The sequence below is a fragment of the Branchiostoma lanceolatum genome, chromosome 12 (assembly GCF_035083965.1).
Source record: "Branchiostoma lanceolatum isolate klBraLanc5 chromosome 12, klBraLanc5.hap2, whole genome shotgun sequence".
NCBI lineage: Eukaryota > Metazoa > Chordata > Leptocardii > Amphioxiformes > Branchiostomatidae > Branchiostoma > Branchiostoma lanceolatum.
The window spans coordinates 13,251,146-13,264,223 of NC_089733.1; positions in this window are offsets into that span (position 1 = coordinate 13,251,146).

Consider the following 13,078-nt stretch of genomic DNA (forward strand, 5'->3'; position numbering starts at 1 on the left):
ACATTACCTAAAACCACATGTACGTTTCAACTGAAAAAATCTTGTCCATTCGCAATCAAGGAGGGATACCTAACGGTTAAAAGACATCTTTTTTGCATAGCAAACGGAAGGTGTGAAAATATTCACAAAAACAACACGTATGAGTTCAGTTATGATAATGTTACTATGTACCTCCGTACGCGTATCAAATCCCCCAACACGTATTTATGCACACTGTGTGTGGAATACATAAAACCCATTAGATATCGTTGAGTACAGGGACTGTATTCATGTCTAGACTTTCCATCTGATGGCTAGATAGCACTTTACTGTATGGTGGGTGTCACCCTGGGATTTCCATGCTTATTGGTATGTCCACTGGTGCGTTTGCTGGTATAAAAACACGCTTTAGCAAGCGCTATTTGCAGGCTATCCCTTCGTTTTGGCACTATCTTGTCAAAGAAATTCAAAATTTATACCGTTCCTTTACAGCTATACCATTTTGAAAGAAAACTCGACTTTCAATACATTGAAGATTATTACTACATCGTATGGCTGTAAGATCCAAAGCCTATGGAAACGGCGATGGGTGCCGCCTTACATACAACATATAGGAAGGACTTTAACTATACTTAGAACACCATAAGTCACAACATCACAAGATATATATGATATTTACTGCGGATTAGTATGTTACCATGTTCGATATTAACCAACGGAGGCCATATATATATTACATTCAGCTCTATTCTGATGAAATTTTTATTTCCTATCACTCACGCTCTGCTGTGGCCCAGAGTAAACAGAACGTTATGTGATATGAATACATCAGTTTCATCAGTTATGTGTCGTTTATTTTCATAAAACCCCCCTCCCCCATCAACCTCGGATGGTGCTGGTTAATATGCTCTGGTGTAGGGATCATCTCATCATCATTGTATCCTACGCAACCTGTTCATTGTTTTTGTCATTTGAAGTAGAGGAACCATGTGATACGCAGCAATAACCTGGTGTACACTTATAGGATAGGAAGGGAGCTCACACCACTACCAGGGTGAACTTGCCCTACTGTAGTGCCCAAACTGTAAGGCCCAAGGGCTATGGAACCGGAAATGGACGCCACTTATACACCATATGGCATGGAAAGGACAAGCTAAACATCACACGACACAACATAACAAGATGTATATGATTCTGAAACAAGTTTCACCTTTTATTTCCAACACAAGAATTGGACTTTCAAGCTAAAATGTATATGATATCTACTGTAGATCTAGAGGTAATGTTTTTTGTGGTAAAAATTTGCATGTTAACGGTATTGTCAGTGGAGGTTAGACTGATAAAAGGGGCGATGACCTCAAGCAATTACCCAGATGTGTCTGCATCTCATGAAGATGGGCTGCCTTTTTTTATCAATGGAATCATTACAGCATACACTGAATGCAGTTAATAAAACTTTATGGATGTGACTGAAATTTCATTAGCCGCTCCCAAGATAATTGCATTACACGGACCAGCCATGAATGGGATGTGTTTTTATCATAGCTAAAACCATAAATGTATATCAAACTATCATTCAGCAGACAAACTGACCTTACGTGCCACGTTCATTTTGATGTTCGTTGCAATTTCGATAACTTCTATGTCACAAACCAAACAGTGCCAACTAGAAAGAACTGTATGTTTCTGACAAAACGTACCATCAAAATAATCAAGATGACAGTGACAACATATGAATCAAGTATTGCAAGTATATTTCTTCCCGTGGCCATTTTACTGTTTTCATCAGAAATGGGAGAAGTGTTTTTCCTATCTTTTTTTATCGATTAATTAGTCATACCGTCACAAGACCGGAAGGTCATCTCAAGGTTACGGGTAACATGACAACCACTGTAATAGAGTCTTTCTGAGTCAGAACTTGACAATTTATTCCGTAGGGGGGGGGGGGGGGCAATTCCTCATGGCGGTTCAATGCCTCATGAAAAATTGCCCCCTACCAAAATTGGCCGACTAGGGAAGATTTTTTCATCAAAAGTATCTGTGTTCCACCGGCAACTATTGCGCCGTTGTGTGAGAATTATTCATAACGATAAATATCTAAAACATAAGTTTATTCCGAAGGGGGGGATCCTCATACCAGAGGATGACCTTTATTGCGCGACAATTGCAACAAGCTCTACTCACTGAGAGTGAGGACTATCTGACCCATGTCTGGCCCAGGTAGGGAATAGGAAAGTTGTACGGGAATTCTCTTTTTTTGCAAGAATGCATCACCACATCGAGTGGCAATTTATCAATCGCATGCAGATATAGAACAACAAAATACATAACACAACAACAACAAACGAAATCTGCTGTAGACTTTGAAAGTTTTTTCAGGACATGACTATGTTCATCGATCAGTGCGAACGCCTGGCATAACGATTCGCCTTGCAAACCTCTCTGGACATCAAAAATACTCATTACAGATACAGGATGTTCATGAATATGTTTCCATCTCTCCCGCAGCTCAGAATACGCCATTAGTAAGGCGAGTAAATGTGCAGAGGGATCAGACGGCTAACACTCGGCTAGTCCCGATATTTCTCAGATAATGTAGGAGCACAGAAGTTCACCGTCTATGAATGCTAGATAATGATATTCATATTCCCAGAACAGGAATGATATGAGAACGGGGTGTGCCAGGTCTCAGAAGGTGCACAGTTTCTAAATGTAAGGCCAATGTCTTTTATCACAAATAAGCAGAACAAAATGCCGATGAGATCATGTTTTCAACTTTATTTTGCAGGCAGGTTGCTTTTATGAACAATCATGTTTTTGAAACCTTTTGCAAACGTGTTGTATGTTTTGCCGATTGTGGTTGTTATTCGTTTCCTTTCATGTTACCATTATTAGTGTGGGCTTTCTGTCCGTAATTATAGTAATCGTAATCATAGTTATATGCAATAACACATAATCCAGAAAAACCTCTCAAAATAAGCTGAACTCCGTGAGTCAACACTTTTGGAAGCGGTGCCCCGATCTGATGTTCCAGATGTTAAACTAGTATCTTTGTAAGATATTAGATGGTAGTTTTGCGATACACACATATTTTACTAAGGCACCAGAGGGACCCTTGCCTGAATTCACGACGAATACTTGTTAAATGTAGCTGAAAAATGCAGGAATAGAAGAAATCTTCCTCCCTACATTGTGATGAATATGGTGATACCAGAAGATACGCCAGCAAGGTTTTCCCCAATCGTTTGTCAGAGTAACTGCTCATTACTCGGAAAATATGAGTCGGGTGTGAAGTGCCAATGCACATTTATCAAATTAAACTCTTCCGCTACTCCTAGTTTGCGACAGTCCACAACGTGTACCTTTAACAACCTGTTCCTTCCAATCACGTATTGAAAAATAGCTTGTTCTTCCATATCACAAAGTTAGAATTTTGGACGCTGAGCAGGATTACTTCCTAAGAGCAGTGAAAGAGGCCACCTACATTAGGGCTCATCGACCATCCATCAACAGAGACGGGGGCCGACACAGACTGCCGGGCACCATTGAACCGCTGCTGACGTCACCCTTGCGTCCAGGTCACGTGACACGGGCTTCGGGTCATTTCAACTTGAGAAAGGTCAGAGGGCTGATCGAAATCTTGTTGGCAAGCGCTTTACTTTGTGTACAGAAATAGCGTATAGAATCTTCACAATTGCGCGTACATGTAAATATACCAGTTTCAACTCGGTTGTTTGCAGAAGAAAAATTTGGTCATCGTGTTGTCACGTCTTTCGTGTCTTTGGATTCGGATCCTTCACCTTAAGTGTGATTAATGGAACATGCGGAACTTGGAAACCTCAGGAGATGTCTTATCATTAATCATGATTATAACATTAAAATTCATACACCGTTTTGCGTCGTCTAATCCATCCCCCCTAATACTATAGACTAGGATATCCTTGAAGGATGTCCTTGAATGTTATTACCTGACTTTAAAAAATATCTTCTAATTCCTCTTACCTTTTGCCATTATGTTTAAGACTCTTGAGAAATGCCATCTTGTCACAAGTACTGCCAACGTTACCCAATGCTACAGTCAGGCCGACAGATACATCTTGATGTAGTTGGACAATTTCAAATGACCTTTTCAGTAAGCTACAACTCGTCGTCCGTATGAAAAAGGTAAGCTCTCAAACATATCTCGCATATTCGACAAAAATATAGCCATGCACTGCACTGGATGAAGGCCAATTGGAAGTTAAACTAGGACACTACTAAAAGGAGTCGAAGGCGTTTTCTAAATGTCTTTTTCTACCGTCACAGAAGTCTCCCAGATAGCACATGTTTAGGCAGTGCTATATAGTCTTATTTGACGCCAAAAAGTACCTTTCCTCCAAATGCTTCACGATAATGGAATTACAATTATAATATATACATGTACATTACAGAGCCGAACAGCAAAATTAAGTCTGGGAAAATTATACCAAGATTGTCACGGTGTCTGTGATGTGTTGACGGTACCCTTTTAAGTAGTCTCCACCATTTGCGCAGTCTTGAGTCAGTACCATCTTACCTTGCTCTGTGGCCCTAGCTATCCGTCTAATAGCAACCCTGACTGAACACCGTGAGATGTTATGATAATAATTCTCCGTAGGCCTGATAGTAAGGTGTCACACGTTCTGTTATTGCTTTGTAATATTCATCTATCCGTCAGGTTTACTGAGATTGGTTGAAAAACATATTGGCGATGTTGTACGGCATTGTCTTCTTACTTTACTCTGTGGCTTCGGCTGTATGTCTAATAGCAACCCTGACTTAACACCGTACGATGTAATGGTAATAATTTTCCGTAGGCCTGATTATAAGGTGCCACATACTCTATTATTGCTTTGCAATATCCATCTATCTGTCAGGTTTACTGAGATTGGTTGAAAAAACATTAAGCTCTGCTGTACGGCCTTGTCTATTGATTGTACGTTGAGAGTTTGTACAGAATGAAATTCAAAATTGTATACAATTTGCCGATAGATTATGGAACATGTCTCTCAATTTGTGAAAAGAAACGCCCCTGTTCTTCAAACCGAAAGACCAAAACCGCCGGAATTATATGTAAAACTGTCATTTTGATTCGATACCATCTACCGTGTGGCCAAAGACTTAAAATGATTCAAAATTGAGTCTAGATCAGTTATAGCTCTAGGTTGACAAAGAGTACATACCCATAGCCCCTGTTTTGAAATGACTTATAACTGTGTTACATTAGAGGGAATAGAGCAGATCATCTTGGTTTTATCAATACTATACAGTGCCTCTGGCCTGGATGATGGTTAATGCATCTTACAACGACTTGAAGAACGAAAATAGTCACAAAAGTATGCGTCACTTTTTACAAGGCAAAGTAAATTTTCTACCTGTCCACAATGTTTGTTTGTTCATTTTAAACTACAGTATATTGTAAACAGACCATGCAGCAAAATTGTGCGTAAAAAATGCAAGTCATATATGAATTACAGGAAGTTCACGAGTAGATTCTCGAGAACAACTTTGTTGAAGGCAACCCATGGTATCCAGCTTGTTAACGTTGCAGTTTTGTACGTTTGGGCAGGTGGTGGTATTTGACATCGGATAGCTAGTATGGCTAATTTTCTTACTCATTAGGACGAATGCCGCTGCCAAAATCAGTTATTTCCTACACTGGTATCTCAAGCTACATTTGAAAGCTCCAATTTCAAGGCAATGGCAATCCGCTGATGCGAGGGCAACCGCCACCACGTCCACGAACGTCCAGGTTATGTGATGGCTACTCCAAGCGAAAAGTTACTTTAATTTCTGGCCGTATCTAATCTAAATCTCCCATATACCTCATGTGTTCTGTGATTAAGAATTTCCTTCTATCTTATCGCGGTGGCGTTTGGAGACTTTAATCAAATTTCTCAGGCAGGATACGCCCATGGTAATAACATTAACGCCCTGTCCTCCTGTATAGCTCGGTTGTTGGGGACTACTCAGTGTCATCCCGTTATCTGGCTGACTGCTAACTGCTGGTGTTACCGATACAAGGTTATATTAAGATTACAATCTGCCTCTCAGAGACCATAAGCGGCGTCAGTGCAAGAAAGATAACCATGATTTATGTTCCGAGCCCTTCCAAGGGCCGTCGGCAAGAATACAAAGTAGGTAGCAGGCGTGTGAGGCCCAATTTCGCCGGGCGTTGAGAAGAAAACATGCCGGGAGATAGCGATAACATGTGGGGCCATTAGAACGATTTATACGAGGCATTTTCAACAGTGTTTCAAAGCACATACAATTCATCTTCGGGGATAAATCGATCTTTCCGTTGATAAGGCGTTTGCAGGCGCACGGCTTAGTCGCCGGTGGCATATTCAATATTGTCTGATAGGGAAAACAGGTGGGATGCCATAAACCCATTACGATTACCATAAAATAATCCCAATCCTGATGTATCAGAATCAAAAGATTAAATCCCTAATGACGGATTGTAAGAATCTACTCGGTGTCAACCAAGGATCTGGCTGAAAACGACGTATCACACTGGGGAGAAACTAATCCCGCGGTTTCTGGCGGGAAATATATCCTTAATCGACTGCAATGGTTGTGTGTGCACGGCTCGGGCGGTCAATCAAGTCACGTGACGTGACTAGAATAGACGGGTACTGGTTTAATCTCATTTTTCATGACCCAATTTCAGGGAAATTCTGTAATAGGAAAATTCATGATTTTCTTCCAGGTTTTTAATATTTTGTTTAAGCGTAGTTTAGATGTTTTATGTGATGGAAAAATACATGTAACTTATAAGGCAGCTGTATTATTTTTAAGAAAAACAGACTGAACAAACTATACACCCAAAGCCCTGTGAGAAAAGACCGCCAACGTAAGCACCTGAATGCCGTTACCGAAATTCCGTTATCCGTTTTGAAATTGGAACTTCCGGTCGGACCGGAAATCATCATTTAGTCGGTGGACGGCAGCGGTTTTTATTGCGTGTTCGCCACCATGGTCTTCCATTTGTCTAACAGGGGTCACTAAACTATCGATTTTTCACGGCAGTTGTTTCAACCACAATCACGTCAAACCAACGGTCTTCAGTTTAAATCCCCATTCCACTAGGGCGGCGCGCTGCGATAACGCTGCGATAAAGCTGCGATAGAGCTGCGATAGAGCTGCGATAGCGCTGCGATAGCGCTGCGATAGAACTGCGATAGCGCTGCGATAGAGCTGCGATAGAACTGTGATAGAACTGCGATAGAGCTGCGATAGCGCTGCGATAGAACTGCGATAGCGCTGCGATAGAACTGCGATAGAGCTGCGATAGAACTGCGATAGAGCTGCGATAGCGCTGCGATAGCGCTGCGATAGAACTGCGATAGCGCTGCGATAGAACTGCGATAGAGCTGCGATAGAACTGCGATAGCGCTGCGATAGAACTGCGATAGAGCTGCGATAGAGCTGCGATAGCACTGCAAATAGCCTCCTTTGCAGGCCTTCTAGGGGCGGCGCCGGCGTTTGTTTTCGGGATGAGCGCTGACTCGTGATTTTCAACATATCACGCCAGGTTCTTTTTGCTTTGCTGTGGCAGGGGCGGCAATACGATTTCCCCAGCTATACGATTTCCCAAACAAAAGAACCTGACCGCGATATGTTGAAAGTCGCGATCCAGCGCTCACCCCGAAAACTAAACGCTGCGCTTCTAGATTTAGACCTGCAAAGGAGGATAGCTGCGACCTAATATTTGACAGATCGAATTTCGTAGATAGAAGGAAAACATTTTTTGTACCTTTATGCGCTTTCTTCTCTTTTCTGTCATACTTCTACATTTCCATGATATTCTTCTAATTATGAAATCAAGGTGTACACAAATCCAATTTAGGTCGCAGCAAGGTCGTAGGGCGATCACCGTCTAGTAGGAAGAGGGCTCTGCATCGACATTCAAGTCTTGCGTTCCTCGTGACTTTGAGGGAAGGTTGAGACGACGTGAAAAACGTCATGCATTCACGCTTGCTTTGCTGTATCATTTCCATGGTAATGGAATTTTCATTGTTGGAATGAGATACGCGGCAGTTAAAGTACTTATACCGTTTCATGACTTAAACCATAAAATGGTGTATATTACCGTTCGCTTTTTGTGATGTAAATGACCCTGTGCATCGTTACAGACCTTAAATGTTATGATGTGATTGTACATTGTAAGAATATTTTAGCGTCCATAAATGCAGGCAATTATAACATATTCGTGATAGAAACTTTATGATAAAGCTTATATTTGATATTCCATAAGACATTGTCTCGGTCTGTTTAAACCTGTATTATTTTCTAGGCACCATCAATCAAAGTCTATAGTATATCCATGACAAACGGGCTGAAACTTGAGGTGGTCTTTGATAATGATATTCATAATCACCACACGTGTTCCCTTGAGATAATGACTAGTACTTTAATTTTCGATTTCATTTTTCTTAGAAAGGAATTATCATTCCGTCGCGTCGGCTGAATGGAAATTGTCCTTTGAATGTGGCACTGGATTTAAGCTAAGACTGTTTAACTTGTTTTGCTTTCAAATCCTGATTTCAACCTGATTTCATTCCATTATGTTTAGTTATTAGTACATTATGTCAAGGCACTTATTTGGTTATGTAATATTATGTTTATGTCTAAGTTACTCCGGTTTTATATTGATTTGTAGTTCGCATAATGTTTTGTTATTTTTTGCAACCTTGTTTGAATTTTGTGTGAAGTTTGTTTGGGGTTTCCCCCCAGGGCTCATTGAAAATCGCCAGCTGGCGACATGATTCCCCAGGTGAAATAAAAATAAACAAACAAACAAACAAACAGAGATAACAATGATACATTTTTCACCCGGGCTCATCTACCTTGTCTTTGTATCATCGTTCAGGCTTTTTCTTGTACTCTACCTCATAAATCAAAAATTGTTTCGTGACCATATCACGTTTATAATTTGATCTATCAAAACTCAATTGATGCTTTAGACTTAGAAATCAGGCTTTAAAAACAGAATTGTGAACATTTTGTTGAAGTATGATTTCTTGACTTATGAATTGAATATGAATTGAGAATAAATTTTAAAACATATTAGCTGGTTATAAAGTTGGTCACATTGGAAAAAGATTTGTTTTTAGCTTATTCAACAATTACGAATCCGTTAAATGCTGTTTTTTTCCTATTCCTCTCTAAAATGCCAGGCTGTCGTCTGCTTTTGAGCAGTGCCTCGTGTGTTCTATGAATAATTCATGATTACGTACACTGCGTCTCGTAATACACGACTCGTCAAGAATCTCATCAGCCAAACAGAAGAACGTGAATAGATGGTAATAAGAATACCTATCATATAATTAGTGGCATCGTGTGGCGCAATCGGTAGGGTGTTTCGCCCACAATCGAGAGGTCCCGGGTTCGAAACCACCGATATGCCCAGATGTTTTGCCCTTGGGAAAGGCTCTTTACACGACTTTCCTCACTTCACTCAGGTGTAAATGAGTACCTAGCTTCGGTTAGGGACGTCCCTCGGATAGGACGTTAAATGGAGGTCCCGTGTTTGAGGAGAGCCACACCTCGAGCACGTTAAAGAACCCACTGCACTTATCGAAAAGAGTAGGTGTCCTTCCCGGTGTGTGTGGTTCAAAACCTACAGTCCTATGGCCGCACCTGGCTTTGCCCTTAGTAATAGCCTCCGGCTAGTTGGGCAACCCTGTCATGTACAAGCTGAACCAATAAATAGATAAAATAAATAATAATGCCTACGTCTTACAACGCACTTACCTTTTATCTTATATACATATGTCACTTAAGTATGGATTGCATCACTGTATAGGTATCATTTGCGTTTTATTTGAGTCACGGCCCTTTTGTACGTTTCATTACATCATAGTTTTCCTACTAATGTCTTAATAGCTGTGATACATAACCCTTGAATGTATGTTGCTTCGAAGTAAAATTATACTTTAAAAAAATTGGCAGCACCTCTGCATTGCCTGTATCGAATATAGAAGACATTTTTTTTCATATATGTCGAAGATTGTAACGTTCTATTTCTGTCATTAAGCAATAGTATGTCATTTCTGGCTAGTAACTAGAATCTAAACATTGATACATAACCCTAAAGTCGTACATTGCTTCGAACTGAAATCAAACAATAAAACGTTGGAAGCACCACTGCATGTCCTATGTCGAGTATAGAAGACATTTCATTCCATAAATGTTCCAGATTGCAATGTATTAATGCTCTATTATATTTTTGTGATTATGCTACAGTTTATAATGTATGACTGTCTGGAATCTTAGCAGTGATACATCACCCTTAAATATATGTTGCTTGAAGGTAAAATTAAACTTTAAAACGTCGGCAGCACCTCTGCATTTCCTATTTCGGGTATAGAAGACATGTTCCCGTGTGATTGGAAGTAGATCTGGAGGGAAATCACGACTCTGCCCGCTCCCAGATTTAATTTACCATTTTAATCAACCGTCAAAGTATCTGGGCCGCCATCGATGCTGGTAAATAACCCGATATCTCGCGCCAGATTTCACGTCACGCCTTCTCTCGTGTCAAGCCAGAAATTGAGAACGGATAGAAGACAAATGTAAGCCGGTTGCCCGAAAGTCCCGTTTTAATTTCAGCAATGACCCCAATGATAGCACTCGCCCTTTACCGGCGGCGGTGAGTTATGCAGGCGGCAATAGATTCACCGCCGTAGGACTGAGGAGATGATTGTTTCGCTGACCTCTCCCCCTTCATTATGCATCTAATTCCATCAGACGGGACCCACCTAGCCAATTATACTGGCCTAGGTAGCCGATAATTTATCATTACAGGTAAGATATAGCTGGATGCCTATTGGGTTTTAAAATAGCTCGACGAAAAAGTCGGAATGATGTGAACGTTTTCTTGAGTAATATGAACGTTTTCTTGGGTTTGAAATTCGAAAGTTCATTTTTCTAAATTCAATTTCTACCTTATCTGAACCGGAATCAAAATGTTAACGAAATAAGTCGAGACACTGACGCAGACACAAAGTTCAAAATGCGGGTATATACAACAAATCAAACAGTAGCACGGGAAATATCAATGTGTTCGCCCTGCTGTAAATACACGTTTCAATATCAATATGAAATTCGTTGTGTGAGCACTGAAACCTTATGTGATACTATATTCTTAGAAAAAAAAGTTGTTTAACCGTTACATCACTTTTAAAATTATGTTTAAAAGTCACCTTTCAACTTGTTTTGTGAGCAATGTAGTATTATATATATGCTTAGCAATTAGATATGAGGTCGTATCCGTTGTGTTACAAAACATCGTTGAATAAGCGTTACATCACTTTTGTATATCAAGTTAAATATCAACATGAAACTCGTTTTGTGAGCAAATCATCTTGTGCGTGTTGTTAGATAAGATGCAGCGGCCGTTATACAACAAAAGTTACGTACAAGCGTCACGTAACCTGCATCGCCACATTGTTTTAATTCAATGATACGTCAAATTCTAAATCAAGTAAAATTGAATCCCTTTGTCTGTTTAGATAGCTCATTGCCGCACTTTATATTTGTTTGTCTGCTTGTTTGTTTGCTTCTTTGTTTATTTGGTTGTTTGCTTGTATGTCATTGAGATGGTTGATATTTGGTGAGCCGTTTGGTGAATTTCTTAAACCCGCGGTGTTTTTCTCGGTACTAGGTCGATCACAAATCTCTTACTTTAAACAACAAGCCTTTTAGAGGGGACGGATGGATGATATCAACTAGAAGAATCGATGATTCTTGAATTAGCAGGGAAGACAACGTAAACTGCATTCTGCACCGTGTATTCCTGTGATTTATTACATTAGAGTCATTCATCATCAACATTAATGAGAAAAAGGAGAAGATGATAGAAATCTTCCGGGAATCAAACAGGATTAATCTTCAGACATTTGCATTATGTGAAAGTACATTGAATGGTAAATGCAGTCCCCAAGCCGTGTGTACCACAAAAGTAATTCGTTTGAAATCTGTAATTATCATTTGTTCCAGATATAACCTTTCACACTCAAATCAAGGCCCAAAATTTTATGAAATTTTCATATCCATCTTCACTTTTAAGCAAGTATTTAGTAAATGTTAAACTTAATTTCAGTGACGACCAAATAATTCTCCTACTTTGCTCCAGTTTATCGTACAGGGCTCGGATAAGACTAGTATTCGACTGGCAGTTAGTGCAAAGTTATAGGCAGAGAGGACAACAGACCCATGCACATGCTGGATGAAGGATATCAGAGAATCCACAGAAGTCATTAATAAAGACGGTAGGGGGTGGAGACCGTGTCACATTTGGGACCGCATCATTGCTGCAGCGCCGCCATGCGACGAGAAGTAGTGGAGCTCATGAAGTCTCCGAGGAAGGTGGCCAGGTAAGTGTCTGTAATATTATGTGGTAAGAACTTTGGTTTTCCAAGATTCCTTATTGTTGAATTAGAATAGCACAAATAAAATTGTGTCAAACTTAAGGGATAACAACCTTCTACAAGTCGGTTTTATTCATAGTTTCAGCGCTCACTTGTATCGTTTACCTGAAAGACTTGAGATGAATCAAGTGAGTCCACTTGTTTACTATGAGGAAACCTAAGAGGAAATATGTTTAACTTTCTTTCGAGTTCATCTAACGGGCTATTTGCGTTCTTTTATATTCACTTCGGTATAAATTTAACTTCTATTATGATTTAGATTAAATGCAAACCGGACTGCAGCCGCATAACATTAATGATAAAAAAGGAAAATGGTTTCAAACTTTAAATCGTCCAGATAGTTGAAGCACTCTTGCTTGTAATGATTATCATACACGAGTGCCCTCTTTCATATTTGTGGTGTACTACAGACCAAAACTGCAAATATGTTTTTTTTCTTCATATGCACTGCTTGAGAATAGTACTAGTACATTAGAATGAAACAGCAACAACACGCGTCGGATTGCATCTTGCATGGATGGTTCCGACGTCTCTTTAGTTATATAATTTATATGCTTTTCAGAAAAAAACGAACAAATTACACCCCTTTCCAATTGATGGTACATCCTCAGAAACACCTGTAGGATCGCTCCATTGTTATGCAA